At 40.7% G+C, this 16,609-nt stretch overlaps 1 pseudogene; it reads left to right on the forward strand.

Moving 5' to 3' along the window:
- Positions 1-2,295: 2,295 nt before the first annotated feature.
- On the forward strand, positions 2,296-5,377 carry LOC148025799 (elongation factor 1-alpha pseudogene; annotated as a pseudogene).
- Positions 5,378-16,609: the final 11,232 nt, after the last annotated feature.

The raw sequence follows: 16,609 nt of genomic DNA on the forward strand, positions 1-16,609 counted from the left end.
CGGGCCTCAGACGGTGGCGTTCTCTCAGCTGGCGGCAGCTCCTTCCTCCTCCATGCACGGATTTTTACAGCTTCTCCCTTCCTTTTCTTTCTTCCACCTCCCCCCCAAAGGGAGTTTTTATAGTCTGGGGGAGAGGGGACCTCCCCCCCATGTGGCCCCCTTGCATGGCATCCTCCCCCCACCTCCTCGTGTTGCCCTTAAAAGCCCATCCCCTTCCCTCAACCACGCATCGGCTGGGGAAGGTAAATAAAAAAATTTGCAACAATTTTATCTCAACATTATCCTCTTAACCTCCTCCCAAGAGGGAGTTCACCTACGGTTATCCTCTTAACCTCGGTCCCGATTTGCCAATGCAGAGTACTCCATTTCTCGCATACGGTTATAGATCAATTGCCGGCACTGGAGATAATCTTTTCACAAGTTTACAGTGCGCAGGAGGTTGGTATAGTAATATTTTTATTCAAACGGAAATATTACATTTGCAATAAATTTATCTCAACATTATCATCTTAACCTCCTCCCAAGAGGGATTTCACCTGCGATTATGCGGGTTTTGAACCTCGGTCCCGATCTGCTAATGCGGAGTACTCCATTTCTTGCGTATGGTTATAAATCAACTGCCGGCACTGGAGATAATCTTTTCATGAGTTTACGATGCGTAGGAGGTTGATCTAGTAAAATGGAAATATTACATCCACCGATTGTGAAATCCTTGGCCAAAGCATTCGGTGGATGGGTCAGAGAGTGGCCTAAGTTGTTGCCTTATGCCTTATGGGCTGATCGCACTACTCATTGTGTGACTACTGTATATATACCAACCGAGTTGATGTATGGGTAGAAGCCAGTCATGCCTACAAAGACTTGCACACTTACTTGGAGTGCTTTACCATGGGAGCAAGAAGAGATGACTAGAGAGGATCTTTTGGCTCTTCATATTCATTAGTTGGAGAGGAGATCTAAAGATATTGAGAGAGCTGTACAAAGCTCAAAGAGGCAAGAATTTGCTGCAAAGACCGCTTTGATAGTAGACACAAATTGAGACCTAAAGACATTGAGGATGGAGATTGGGTGTTGGTCTATGACAGCAGTCTGGACAATCAATATAGTGCTATTTGCAAGGTTTTGAGATGGTGGTTTGGGCCTTATTTGGTGTAGCATGTTCATGACAATGTATGTATTCCTTAGTAGATATTGATGGCACACCCTTCCAGATTCCGATTGCAGGGAAGAGAATCAAAGTATTCAAGCGAAGAGATGATGTAGCCTATGCAGTTGAGGAGTTGAATGATGAGATTTGACTTGAGCTAGGAGATGGTGTAGATGAAGATGTGGATATTGTAGATGCTTTTATGGAAGATGGGAAGATCACATTGACCATCAAGCTTCGCACTGATGAGGATGGGTAGCTATCGCCCATCCGGAGGATGTGCAAGTTGGAGGGGGTAGATGTCGTGATGCTGCGCATCCACCATTACGAACTTGAGGGTGGATTTTTTCGCCAATAATTTGAAAACATTTGTCAGCGTCATTAGGAATTCATTTTCCATTGTGTGTCTTTTTGTTTGCATTTTGCATGATGCACGAGCACATGTAGTTAGGCTAGGCACAATTTCTTCAGTGCATTCATAAATTTTTGTGTGGAAGCATCATTTCAATGATTGCACTATATGGTTTTAATTTGCAAACTGCATGAATGATTGGGCACGAAATTCTTTTCCAAAGCATATTTTTTGTTAGGGCACAATGCATCGAAAAACAGGCTCATATGAAGGAATTCGGTTTGAAGACTCAATGATTAAAGAAAAAGGTCGTAATGTTGATCCTTTGCTTTGGACTTTCCCCATGTGACTCAATTCGGATGTTGCCAGTGTAGATGATATGTCTCTTCATATGCAAAATTGGTTTAACATTTAGGAGCCTACAAAAGCTAAGAGGGTATATTGAGCAAAAGATGGCTATATTTTATAGGCTTTAGCTGACAAAGAAAATATGTTTTGCACGAGTGAGAAGACATTTTCAACAAACATGGAAGGAAATATTATGGGGGTGCAATTCCTTGGATCATCACCATCTGGAGTGCTAGATTTTCAACATAATCAACAAGCTATTGCACATTTACAAGGCTTGGCTCCCTTTTCTAGCACTCAAACAAAGCATACTTATCCAAATAGCAACCAAGCTATACTTCCATAAGTCAAAGGTGATCAAGTGTTCAACGAATTGCTGCAGAGATGATTTTGATATATGCTTGCATCTAATGCCCTAATATAAATTTTAGAGTGGAGTGAGGACTTAATGCTCCAAGATGAGGATTTTGATGGTGTTGCATTCAAGACTGTGAAAGCATGCTTAGCAGGCATGCTAGAAATTTCATTTGCAGTAATAGCTGTAGCTTTTGAAGTATCAAATATTTTTTATATGTCAACAATAGTGTGTCATAATATAGCACACTATTTGCTTTGTCGACTCTGGCAAGTCCACCACCATTGGTCACTTAATCTATAAACTTGGTGGTATCGACAAGTGTGTGATTGAAAGGTTTGAAAAGGAGGCAACAAAAATGAACAAACGATATTTCAAAAATATACTTGGATTCTTGACAAACTGAAAACAGAAAGGGAGCGTGGTATTGCTATTGACATTGATCTATGAAAATTTGAAACCACGAAGTACTATTGTATTGAAAATTGATGCACCATGTCATCATGATTTCATAGACAATATGATTATTGGCACTTCACAGGCTAACTATGTAGTTCTAATTATTGACTCTACCACTGGTGGGCTTGAAGCTGGTATCTCCAAGGATGGTCAAACTCAGGAGCATGCTCTTCTTGCCTTCACGCTTGGTGTCAGGTAGATGATATGTTGTTGCAACAAGATGGATGTGACCACTCCTAAATTTTTGAAGGCCTGCTATGAGGAAATCACAAAGGAAGTGTTTGTATATTTGAAGAAAGTTGGTTACAATCTTGATAAAATTCCTTTTGTGCTCATTTTCGACTTCGAGGGAGATAACATGATTGAGAGATCAACTAACTTGGATTGGTACAAGGGTTCTGCTCTTCTTGAGGCTCTTGACATGATCTAGGAGCCTAAGAGGCCTTTTGACAAAGCCCCTCCGACTTCCTCTTCAAGATGTGTACAAGATTGGTGGTATTGGAATAGTCCCTTTGGGCTGTGTTGAGACTGGAATATTAAAACCAGGCACGGTTGTAGCTTTTGCACCAATTGGTCTGACAACTGAAGTTAAGTCAATTGAGATGCATCATGGGGCTCTCGTGGAAGCGCTACCTAGTGATAATGTGGGATTTAACATGAAGAATGTTGTTGTGAAGTTTGTTGAGATGGTGACAAAGATTGACAGACCATTTGGTAAGAGAGCTCTCAGAGTGTGTAGTGGTTAAGTTTTTGAAGCATATATCCCTGATTGAAAATGTGGAGTGCTCAATTTTAATTTCAGAAAAGGTTTTTGCGTATTTAGAAAGGAAGCGATAAATGTGCAAATGATGTCACAAGGAGCATCCAAGGTGAATATGGCACTAATAGACAATGACGATGAAGCAGAGGAATGTGTGAAGGCCTGAGTCATGGGGTTTTCTTTGAAACAGCTCATGGTTTAGAGGAGGATTTTGGAACGAGATGCTCGCTTGATGCACTTGCTCCTTGTCCCTCTCAATAACAAACCTTGTATTAGGATCACAATTTTGGACAGAATACTCCTCGAAGGATGGAGTTCATTGCTATAGTGTTACCATTGTTTGAGAATAGAAAACCTGGATCCTGAGCCAAATCCATGCATTTCGGGGCTCCGTCTGGTCTATTATCGGTCTTGAGCTGAATTGGGGTTTACAAGGTTGATAAGTCAATCATTTTTGTACTCGTGACTCTAACATTTGTATTCGTCATGTCCGTGTTATCTCAAAATTCACATTTACCACATGTAATGTGGCAAAAAAGCTTAAACGTAAGCTATTGTTGAATAGAAGAAATGACGAGTTGATCAATGTTTATTATTATTTTTTAAACATAAGCTTTAAAAACAGAAACCTTAATGTTTTTTAAAAGCTAAAAATCCTTAGGCTTTTTTGGTTAAGAAAAGCTCATCGTGGGTATGAGTGTTATTGAAGAATCTATATAAGAGAGGGACTAGTGGTGCTCTCATGGAGAGATATGGACCATCAAAACAAGTGAGAACGGAGCTTAAATCCCTCACCTTCTTCGAAGACTACCATAGAATTTTGGAGAGAAGGCTTGAGGATTAGCTTTAAGCCCCTCACCTACATCGAAGTTTCTATCATCATGAGTCGCTATGAAGATTGGCTTGAGTTGAGCTTTAAGCTTCTCACCTACTTTTGAAGGTCATCATCAAGTTCCTTGAAGTTGCTTTGAGTTTGAGCTTGGTGCTCCTCACCTTCCTCAATTCTGCCTTCTTCTCTTCTCTCTCAGATTGAGAATTCACCCTTGTCTTTCCCAAAACTCTTGCGATTAGATCCAATAGTTTTATGAACTTGTAACTTGCATATAATGTTAATCAAGAATTTGTTTTCTCATTCAAAAAAATCTTATGGATAAGTTTTATTGTGTTGAATTCTCCCATCTCAAAGCGTCCCTGTGGCGAGTGACTTCGCGAACCCTCACGCAAATTCCATGCGATAACATTGAGCAGAGATGTGCAATAAAGACCTCAAAATATGACCCACCTTACATAACCCCAACCTCCTATAGGGTGTTGATCACCATTCACAACTGGCCCCTCGAAGAGCACATCATGACTCACCCCTACCTAGATCGCATTTTGATAGAGGAGGAGTTACACATTGCCATCAAAATAGACTCCAGTGATTTCCTAATGGATGTCCTCACCTAGATCACTCATGTAAGAATCCGATTTGTCAACATGGACCATGATGTTAACATGGAGTATAACCCAAACTTCTACACTTGGCTCATGCAAAAGTGAAACACCGTGAGAATGCACTGAATGGCCTTAACCCTTCAACCTCTAATCCTAGCCTTAAGGATTTTTCTCATTTCCAAAGGAGGAGGAGGTAAGTTGGAAAAACATACTTTAAGAAAATTCTCATAGATTTTCAATGGATTGTGTGAATTGTGAAGAAAATTTCTCTTTTTGTACTTAAGCTTTTCATTTTTCTATAAGTGCACAATCACTCTCTACTCATTATCTTAAGAAAACTAATGGTGAGTTGTGGTGTTATGACAGGGAGCCACAATGGGAAGTCAGAAGAAGAGCACCAAACTTCCATTCTCAAAAGAGGAACAAGCTAAGTATGGCCTATCAATGGAGACAAGGGCCTTCAACCAGTTCAGGTTCAGGCAGGTCCTGAACTTGGAGGATGTGGCCATGGAAGAATAGGCCATAAAATAGATTGTAAAGCAAATTATGCAATTTTAGAAGTGCCTGGAGAAAGTCGAGCAAGCCGTGGATTATAAAAAGTGCAGAAATTCATCTGAACCTTCAACAAGAACCATGACATCGTAACTATGCATCAAGAAAGGGAAACTTGCCAGGTGGAGGTTGAGCTGAGCCCCAAGTTAGTGGAGAGAGTGTTGGGGCTTCCCAACAAGGTCGAAAGACGGCCCAGAAGAGATGTGTATGATATGTTGGAAATGGACAAGATTCTGGTCTACACCAACAATAGCATTAGTCTCTCCAACATTTGAGATCCAAAAGTCCACCTACAAGCAAAGATGGTCCATGCCTTGTTCTCCAGTCATATGTACAATGCACTGATGAGCTAGATCAATGTACTTATACTGGAAAGCGTTGCAGCCAAATCCTTGGATGATAAACAACTTCGTACGAAAGATGATAGAAACTTCAGCAAAAGCGTTGACCATAGGTGGAAGACCAACAGGGCAGGAGGTGAGTCTCTGACCTTCAAGGCAAGGAAGAAGTTGTTGTCGAAGGCCTCAACCATTGGGTTTGGAGGGATATTGACGACCATCATTAGAGAGGCTATGGGGAAAGTACAAGAAGACGAGGGAGTTGGCGAAACATGCCAAACCACATCCCATCTCCACCAAGAATAGGAACAATGCAGTGAGAGGATGGAGAGTGTGAGGAAAATCAAAGTTGCAGCAATACAAATGTGAACAAGAGGGAGATGAGAGCTCAAATTACAAGAACAAAATCTTGCTTACTAAGTTGCTCAAAGTACAACTCGGGTACACTCTATCTCACACTTGATAGTGACCCATAGGTTGTTTATATAGCCTCTACCAAGCTAGGGTTAGGGTTTTCCCTGCCCCTTAATGCCATTCACATCCATCTTCCCTCATATGCCCTTGCTTAGGGTGAATTCCCATGCCTATATTGTAACACCCCCCCTCAATGCCAGGGTGGCATTGCATCACAAGACATGTTAAAGTTCCCCCCCTCAATCAAATGGGGTGCCTTTATAAATCATGCTACAAGGATATTCATAGGTAGAGGATGTTACAAGACTCAAAAGATTCGATCATCTCTGAATTGGGAGGCAAAGTTGGCCTCCAATTCCTTAGATACTTGTGGAACACTGGGACACTTATTGTTGGTGATATGCCGGGTCTTTTTGTATTTTTTGCACATCATTTTGTCGGGGTATTTCTTCCAGCAATTGCTTACAATATGCCCTTTTTTGTGACAAAAGGAGCACTTAGTAGAAGCCGTATGGACTAATACTTGCTCATGGGAAGTGACTGCTGAAGTTCCTTCAATATGGTTTCTCTTATCTTCATCCAGGCAAGACTGGATGGTACTTGCCAAATTTGGGTTCGGGATATTAGTTAGGGTAGTCATAAGGGTTGGAAAAATCTTCTTCATAGACTTTAGTAGGATGGAAATGGCATCTTCATCATGGATGGGTGCTTGAACAGAGGCAAGTTGTGCCATAAGACCCTTCATATGTGAAATAAACTTGCTTAGATCTTCTCCCTATTTGTATTCCAAGCTGAAAAACTCAATCTTGAGAAATATCCATGTAGCACCGTAGAGCCTTTCAAGCTCATTGCACTTTTCTTTGGTAGTGGAGAGTTGGTCAATATGATGAATTAAAGATTCATATAAATGAAGCATGATGATGACGTAAGCTTGTTCATCATCTTCAAACATCAAGGTTATTGGATGGGTCAATTACTTTGGTCCCTTTTATGAAGGGCAACTAGCCTCTTTCCATCATTTTTTATTTTACCAAGACTTTCCAAGGATGGAAATATTTTCCATTAAATTTGCAAATTTGAGGCCTTACATCTGCATAGGCCATGGTCATTATAGGAAGGTCTTACCAATTGCCTTAAGCAATGGCAGTGTCTAATCCTTTACAGGTGGATAAGTACAACCAAATAACAGAACTGATAGCCAAGTTTTAGAGTTGTAGAGTTGAAACTGGTTGGATATCTCAAGATAGGATTTAGGAGGTCCTGTTCTTTGAATAAGTTTTGATTTAGGCTTTACTATTTTTCTAGGTTTCAACAAGGTGAGCTTGACTTCAGGCTCTTCCTGATAATGTGGCCTACTAGAGGAGTTCTTGGTGGATCACAGCTTATCGATCAATTATATGCTCTTGGATGAATCAGAGGAGAGTACAATAACACTCATATCTCTGATTTACTAGTAGACTAATATTGGGATATGGTCTATGTGCTTATAGTTGTACATATAGCCTTTCAACCAAGCAGGAAGGGATAAATGTTATAAAGCACTTTGATGGATTTAATTTTTTGATTAAAAAACTAGATTGAGTCAATCATCCATCTAGCAACATGATTGTAAAATGCAACATTAGTGCTTACAAGCACTCATCTCAAGTTTTATGCCACTTGAGATGTAAGATATGGATTGTTTGCTAAATTAAAGAGATCTGCCGAGTATAAGAACTTTGAAATGGAGCTTTCAAACCTTCAACTAACTTTGGAGAAGATCAATCAGTGATTAGAATCATTGTTAGTGCTCAGACATTGAAAATTTTGAAGAATGAAAAAACTTGAAGCTTCTTGGCTATGGCTGCCAGGAAACAGACAGTTAGGGTTTGGTTGATTGCAGCCACCACATGAAGAATTTCACCAAGCCCTCTTAGAGGGAGATAGCTCACTGGGAGGGCCTTGAAAGCCCTATGGTGGCCAGGCAAATTGTGTCGCTTGAAGACCATGCCATGCCCTGGAACATCACGCTATCCAAAATTGTGCCGTTTTTAGGAACTGAGCAATGCTACCCTCCACGTCGACTAATCCCTGTGTTTAACATGCCATGATGAAGCATCTTGTGTTGGAAAGAAGTTGTCAGTTGAAGCTAGGAGCTAAAATGCTCTCCTTTGGCTTCCCCATGTCCTCCAAGGTCAGGGGGTCAAGCTGGATATGGAGGTTGAAGGTCCAAGATGAGAGAATGAAGATTTTCTTGTGCATTTAGTGAGCTTGAGGTTAGAGGAAGCTGAAAGGATCAGAGGAGGCTCTGATACCATGTGAAAAATTAGAGTTGCAGCAAGAAGAATGTGCACAAGAGGGAGATGAGAGCTCAAAGTACAAGAACAAAATATTGCTTACTAAATTGCTCAAAGTACAACTTGGGTACACTCTATCTCACACTTGATAGTGGCCCATAGGCTATTTATATAGCCTCTGCCAAGCTAGGGTTAGGGTTTTACCTACTCGTTAAGGCCATTTACATCCATTTTCCCTTATATACCCTTGCTTGGGGTGAATTCCCATGCCTATATTGTAATAGATTGGTGAACAAGAGATCAGGAAGAAAGAAAGAGAAGATCTACAAAGAGCCCGAAGAGAGTCCAAAAATGTCAAAGACAAAAGAAAAGGAGGAGGCAAAAAGGATAAAAGAGGAATCCAAGAGGTATGAAGAGGAGAGAAAGAGGAAAGCAAATGAAGAAGAAGAGGAGCTCACGAGGAGAGAAGAACAAGACATAGCCCTAGCCATCCACCTATCAATGGAGAAAACCTCAAGGGAAGAAGAGCGTGGCTGCCATCCACCTAGAGATGAAGGCCCAAGTTCTAGCACCTAACTACTAGAAGGTGCAGCACCACCAACTACGGAGGGAAAGAGTAAAGGTCTGTTGCATCCACTTCTAGCTAGCCTAGTGCTGACCACCCCAACAACCATAACCACCCAAGGATTTGCACCTAAAGTCGATGCCAACAATATCATGGACTGGGTGCAGTTTTTGGTCAATAAAGAAATGGCCCGCAAGGGCGGTGAAGGAGTTCCCATGATAGGGATGAAGAGATTGGTAGAAATAAATTCCAAGTTGAGGCATGATCCTAAAATATAGATAATTGAAAAATCCACAACTACTACCCCCACTGCACTACCATTGTCCACGAACTATGACACTATGTTAAGGAACTTATGTCACATCTTGAGAGAGAAAAACAATAAAAGAAAATATATGTTGTTGAGCTAGAGGCTGAAAAGGAGACTATGGCACCCTTTCAACTTGAGAAAACCCACCAAGTGGCCATGTGTCAAAGAGAAATAAATGAGCTAAAGGAGGAGCTCAAGGCCAAGGAAGGAGAAGAAGAAAGGCAGCAACAAGCAAAGGTTGCTAAAGAGACACAAACTCTCATGAGCATGCAACGACTAAATGAAGAGCTAGTAGTGCTATACAAAGAGCTACAAGGGGGAATGAAGAACGTCTAGGATGCCACGGAAATGTTAGAAGTAGCAAGAGAAGAGGGGGCCCGAAGGTATCAATAAGACATAGAAAATTTGAAGAAGAAGATAGCTTTAGAGCTAGAAGATCAGAAGAGATTAGAAAGGGAAATTGAGGAACAAGAGTAGAGGCTAATGATCCTAGCTCAAAGGCAAGGAGAAAGCTTTGAAAAAATGAAAAAGAAGGCTGAAGAATGGACAACCAAAAGTGAAAGAAGAGTAAAAGACTTAGCACACCATCTAGCTCGTGTAGAAGGGGATAAGGTGCTCACAGAGAGTAGGGCAAAGGCCACACAAGTAAGCTTAGAAGCCCAACAATGCACCTTCCTCAACACTACCATGGATGTTACCCAAATGGAATAAGGGAGGTCATTGATTCATTGAAAAGAAAGCTGGGGATTACCTGCAGGGCCTTGAGAAAGGGGCTGCATATGCCATAACAAGTAGCATGAGTCAACCTAAGCCTATAGGATCAAAGCAACTATTTGCTGAGGGCATGCTTGACGATGCAAGAAGTGGATGCCCTAGGATTCACCGAAGGAGCACCACAAAAACACAGGAAGGAGGAAGAGGTAAAACACTTTGAAATGGGATAACAAGAGAAGGAGCTAGTCCATCAAACTCCTTTTCCATGACCTAAAGTACAATAGCAAGTGGACACCTCTGCTGACACGAAAGCCAAGCTCAAAAGGAAGAAAAAGCTAATGCTAGAGCAAGCATGAAGAAGACTAAATGCTCAACCAACAGTGATGCCAGCAACGCCCATCCCGCTAAGGAAAGACTGCTTCCTGATAAATTATAATGCTAAACTTATATTCTGGGAGTAGAGAGAGAATAACCATGAACCGTTTGACTTTGATTTCCAATTCCCCATCGCATTAAGTAGGGTATTATCAACCAAGGTGGTGGACAAGGTGATCAATGTCAGAAGGAGGTTGGGAGATAGGTGGACCTCTAAGAGAGAGAAGAATCCTACCCAATGGGGAAAAAAGTCTCCCAAACTACTGGGAGAACAAAGTCTATGAAGTGCCTAAAACAGTGAAAGGCTATGAGTGCCAAACAAAGTGGAGGAGGCACATCTGGAAAGGCAACACGGACACCTGGATGTCATTTTGTAACACCCTACTTTTTGAAAGAATTCATGCCATATCCAAGAAGGCTAGGAGTGGATTACAATCTAGACATCCACAATCGATTTGACTTCCCAAGGATATACAATGCCAATGCCACCAAGCCTAAGGAAGCTGTCACTTTCACATTGCAAGACCTATACAACTCAATAGCCTAATTTCTTGATGAATTCACTTTATTCCCAGACCCATCCTTCCTAACTACATGCAATTATCTTAGATTTCTTAGAGTACTATTAAAGCAAGATCCTACATCGCAAGAGTACCGCCTACCGCCACACTTTTTTGATCCAAATGGCATAGACAATTGCACTATGACTAGGTTAATTATGCGAACTACCCTCCTTCCCTCTTTTTGCTTAGCTCTCTTAGAAGATATGAATGATAGCCTCTTCAATCGTTGTAATCATCCATTTCTTTCCACTATTCCTCTCTAAGCACAAATGAACCTCAAAGGATACATGCAAGGCTGAAAATTCCTTAAAAAATCTCTTAAGCCCCCAACTCCTCCCTCTCATGACTCTGATGACAAAGATTAGATTTTCATCTATTCAAAAAAAAAAGAGAGAAAAGAAAAGAAAAGAATAAGAGATCACAATAAGAAAATCATAGGAGGAAGTAAACGAATCATCTCACTACATGTAGGCCACAATCACTACACTTAGGAGTCCTCCAGTTAGGTGCATACAGTGGCTTCAGTCAGCCGGTGGCTCCATCCCTAACCCCCTAGCCCATTTCTATTTCCCACATCATGCTTAGGACACATCAAGGGTAGGGCATACCTAGGGAGGTCACCCTAGATCTATCTCCCTAAGCCACACTCACCACACCATCCTTATGCATGAACAGGATCCTCAAGTGTGGGGGAATACCAAGGCTTCAAACCAGACTCCCAATTCTACTAGCATGAGCACAATGCACCACATGGTAAGTTAGACATACCCCTAGGTGGTGCAACTTCTTTTCTTTTCAGGAAAATACAAATGCTGTAAACCACCAACTTTGGAGGCCATGTCATTCACTCAATCCACTCTCAGCCCTCCACCACCTTAATCATGTGATCAGCTTCTCCTCGGGACCAATCCCCACAAGCCCCATCATCATCGACTCACATGAACACCCTTCAGATTACTAAGCCCTCATCAACACAAACATGCACAAGTTCCATGGGACTGGCACTCATCTAGGAGGGGTAGTGTTAGCCTTGATGCAAGACGGGAAAAAGAAAATTCAAAAATATGGAATGATGCAAAAAAAGACAGCCAGGCAAAGGAATAAGCTAAGGAAGGCCAAAAGCACAAGGGTGATCTTAAAGGCCAAGTCAAAGACAAAGGAGCATCTTAAAATGCAAAGGCACCACTAAAATTTTACAAAAGAGCGTCACACTCCCTCCTGTGCAAATTGTAAAGTCTAAACAGGTATGCACAAAGGGATAAGGAAACTAGAAGGGAATAGGAAAAGAGGACCTTGGAAAGATGCCCGGTCATGTAAAAAAGGGGATGGGTTCCCAAGGGATTTAGAGCTTGTATATAAACTCAAAAAGTGATTGAGAAGCTCATTCTTTGGTGTGTAGCTAAAGATCTCTTCTTCTTCTCTTCTTCTCTCCTTCTTTCTTTCTTGTGTGTGCTTGAAAGAGGGAGTGTGAGAGTGTGAGGGAGTGAGCGTGTGAAGGCAAGGGATCTTGGAGAAGAAGCTCTCCATCATCTCCTCTTTTCTTCTTCTCTTCTCTTCTCTTCTCTTGTCTCGCACATGGCTATGGAGGATGGAGCTTGGAGGTGGAGGCTTGAGGTTTCTTGAGCTTGCATCTCAAATCGTGGAGCTACTGGTTTGCTTGAGGGTAGAGGCTACTCATTCGGGCATCAAGGTAAGCTCATTACACCCCGTGGGATTGAGGGTGTGTCATCTAGGTGAGAGATAGCCATTTATGCTCGCTTGAAATGCTTGAGCAATAAGCACTTCATGGGTCTTGGTAGTTAAGCATGAGCTCCCACTTCACCTAACCTTGATGTGTCCTAAGTATGAGGTGGGGGGATAGGGAGGGTTTTGTGGATATGACTTAGGGAGACAGGTAAGCACAAACTCCCTAGGTGTGTCTTGTCAAGAATTGCGTGGTGGGGGGACTTTCTTGAGCTGTTGCGCCAAACACACATTGTATACACTAGAGAAATATCACTCAAGATTTCTTCTTCTTCTTCCATACACTATACAATGTACACAAAGTATAGATACGATACAACATAAAGAAAAGTGGCCTACTAAGTCAAACAATGCATAACAAAATACACCAATTGATTGCTAGAGCTATATCTTTGCCAACTATAGGTAGGTATAAAAAACTAAATATAATAAGTGATACGTCAGTGGCCATGTGAGTATCATAATGACTACCAATGTGCTAAGTGTAGGTGTGCGGACCTATCTAGTCAAGCGGTCCATCATCAATGTCTGAACGTGTTGAGATTGCCAACTCAACACTCCCCCGCAAGCTCAACTCTATCTTTGCAAATCCAAGTAAGCTTTAGAACTTTCAAAGCTTCTCTACACCTAATGCCTTTGTGAAAATGTGAGCTATCTGATCCTATATACTAACATACACCAAGTCAATCTCTCTTACAAGTACCTTCTCTCTCAAAAGTGGTAGTGCACCTCAATGTGTTTTGTCCTAGCATGGAACAATGGATTCCAAGCTAGCTGTATGCTGCTCATGTTTTCACAATGAATGACAACTGGACCATCTCGCTGCACATCCAAATCACCTAATTACTTTTGCAGCTATATCACCTCACATGATGCCATAACAACACCTCTATACTCATGTGCTCAATAAAGCAACTGCATGCTACCAGCCCAATCTACATCTATGTATCCAAAGACATGTACATCCTTACACCTGCCTCATGAAAAGTTTCATAATGTAAAGTGGACTTCACATACCTCAATATATATCTAACTACATCCAAATGAGGCTTTCTAGGCATCTGCATAAAGCGACTGACAAGGCTAACAACAAAGCTCAAGTCTGGCCTTGTGATAGTCATGCAAATCAAACTCCATACTATCCTCCTAAACATAGTAGGGTCTTCTATCTCATCCCCAACGTCAGCACTTAGCTTCACATTTTGCTCCAATGGTATTGAAAGAGGCTTATATGTTGGCATACCATACTTGGATAACATATCTAACCCATACTGCCTTTGGAATAACCATATACCATCATCACATCTTATCACTTCAATACCAAGAAATTATCTCAACTCACCCAAACCCTTCATCTCAAACTTCTTCTTTAAGAATTCCTTAACTTCAATAATCCCATTGTCACTATCACCTGTAATAATCAAGTCATCCACATAGATGACTATGATGACCAAACCTACATCTCCCTTTCTCACATAAAGTGAGTGATCAACATTGGAAATAAAAAATCCAATATTGACAAGGTACTCTCTGATCTTTTTAGAACATGCTCTAGGTGCTTACTTTAGCCCATAGAGCACCTTCTTTAACCTACACACATATGTGGAATGCTCTAAATCCTCATAACCTTCTCGCTGCTCCATATACACTTCTTCTTATAATTCACCATGCAAGAAGGAATTCTTAACATCTATTTTTTACAAACTCTAACCTTTGGATACTACCAAGGCAATCATGCATCTAACAGTTGCCATCCTAGCAACTGGATTGAATGTCTCTTCATAATCTATGCCATATGTTTGAGCATAGCATTTTGCAACTAGCCTAGCCTTATACTTGCTAACATAACCATTTGCATTATGATTGACTTTGTAAACCCACTTACAGCCAATAGCTTTCTTACCCTTAGGCAGGGGTACCAAATCCCAAGTCTTAATGGATTTAATGCAACAATCTCCTCATCCATTGTTGTATCCCAATGAGCATGACCAATAGCATCCTCAAAATAAGTGGTCTCAATATCCTCAACTACCTTCACCATATAATCATAATGGTGAGCTACATAACCTTCAAAACCAAATCTTTTAATAGGGTATCCAACCCTACTAGACTTGCGTACCATTGGATTACTTAGTGGAGCCTTTATATTACTATGTGCTCCCTATACACATGGTGTCCTAATTGAAGGAATACCAAGCTCATCATCCAAACTCTTTGAACCACTAGAATCTCCCTCAAGTCCCAAATGACTAGTAGATCCATCATTACCATCAACACTTTCTTCTTTCCTTTGTCTTTGCCTGCAACACTTATAGATCCACCTAAGATGTGGGGCTACTCAGTCTCCTAGACCAAGGGCTCACTATAGGTGTAGTACCAGATGATGTTTTTGGTCCACTAAGACTTCATGATTCTTGCTTTTCTTTTTGCATACAGAGCTATTATGATCATTATCATCATCTAATACATCACTAGTAGGTGCATATCAACTGCTCATCTCATAAAAAATAACATCATTGCTCACTTTGAACTCACCTATGATAGGGTATAACAATGATACCCTTTTTGCTCTAAAGAGTATCCAATAAAAATACAATTTTCAGCCTTTGGATCAAGCTTCTTCTGTAGCTCATCTGGCACATGAACATATGCAACACAACCAAATACCTTCAAGTGTGATACATTGGGCTTCTTGCCTGTAAAGCATTCTTCAAGTGTCATCCCATGAACTACAGTTGTGGAAGTTTTTTTCATAATATAGAGAGTAGTATGAACAACTTCAGACCAAAAAAAATTTGGCATATTCTTTTTAGCCATCAATGCCCGTGCAACTTCTGAAATATGCCTATTTTTTCTTTCTACAACCCCATTTTTCTGTGGGGTATACCTACAAGTAAATTGCCTCTTTATCCCATGAGTCCTCAAGAAGCCACTAAACTCATTAGAGAGGTACTCTCCCCCTCCATCTGATCTCAAGGACTTAATTTTCAAGCATAATTCTATTTCAATAGCTGCCTTAAAAGATTTGAAGTGCTCAAATACATCACTCTTTTCCTTCATGAAATATACCCATAGCTTCCTTGAACAGTCATCAATAAATGTGACAAAGTATTTGCTGCCACCAAGAGATACATTCTGTGTAGACCCCCAAACATCTGTATGCACTACATCAAGTATATTTTTGCTCACTTCTCTATCATGCAAAAAAGGTTATCTTGCATGCTTACCAAATTGGCATGCCTCACACACTTTATGAAATTATGCAACTCTAAAAGAAGTCAACCCTGTAACCAATCCTTTGGACTGCATTAATTTTAGCCTTTGCATATTTGCATGTTCAATATGTTTATGCCATATTTCAATGTGTGCAACCACTCCTTTTCCTTTAGTATACATAATAGCATCCATTGCAAGAATTCCAACATCTACTCTACTTCCTTTTGTGACCAATCTACACTTATCATTAAAGTCTTCTACAAAAAACCTTGAATCAAACCTACAACCCTTGCTCTACCATTTGGCCAATAGACACTAGATTCTTTGTGATTGATAGCACATGTAATACATCTCTCATAGACTCTTTGTCTAGCCATCATCCAAGGACAAGGGAATCTTTCCAATGTGTGAAATTAGGTGGTATGAATCATCACTCATCTGCATATAACCTAGATTTTGTAAGTCTTGCATCTCTCCAAACCATTCAACATGACTAGTCATATGATTAGATGCACTTGAATTGACATACCATACATCATCATGTGTCCCCTTTCATATAAATGCATTCATCATATGTTGCATAACAAATAGACACTCATTTTTGTCTTCATTCTATCGTGGAAGATGATACATAGTTTCCTTGTTGCAATTTACCACTGCGAATATGATCTCTCTTAGCATAACA

The sequence above is a fragment of the Lygodium microphyllum genome, chromosome 14 (assembly GCF_053477565.2).
Source record: "Lygodium microphyllum isolate KBCC chromosome 14, Lygodium_microphyllum_v1.1.10, whole genome shotgun sequence".
Taxonomy (NCBI): Eukaryota; Viridiplantae; Streptophyta; class Polypodiopsida; order Schizaeales; family Lygodiaceae; genus Lygodium; species Lygodium microphyllum.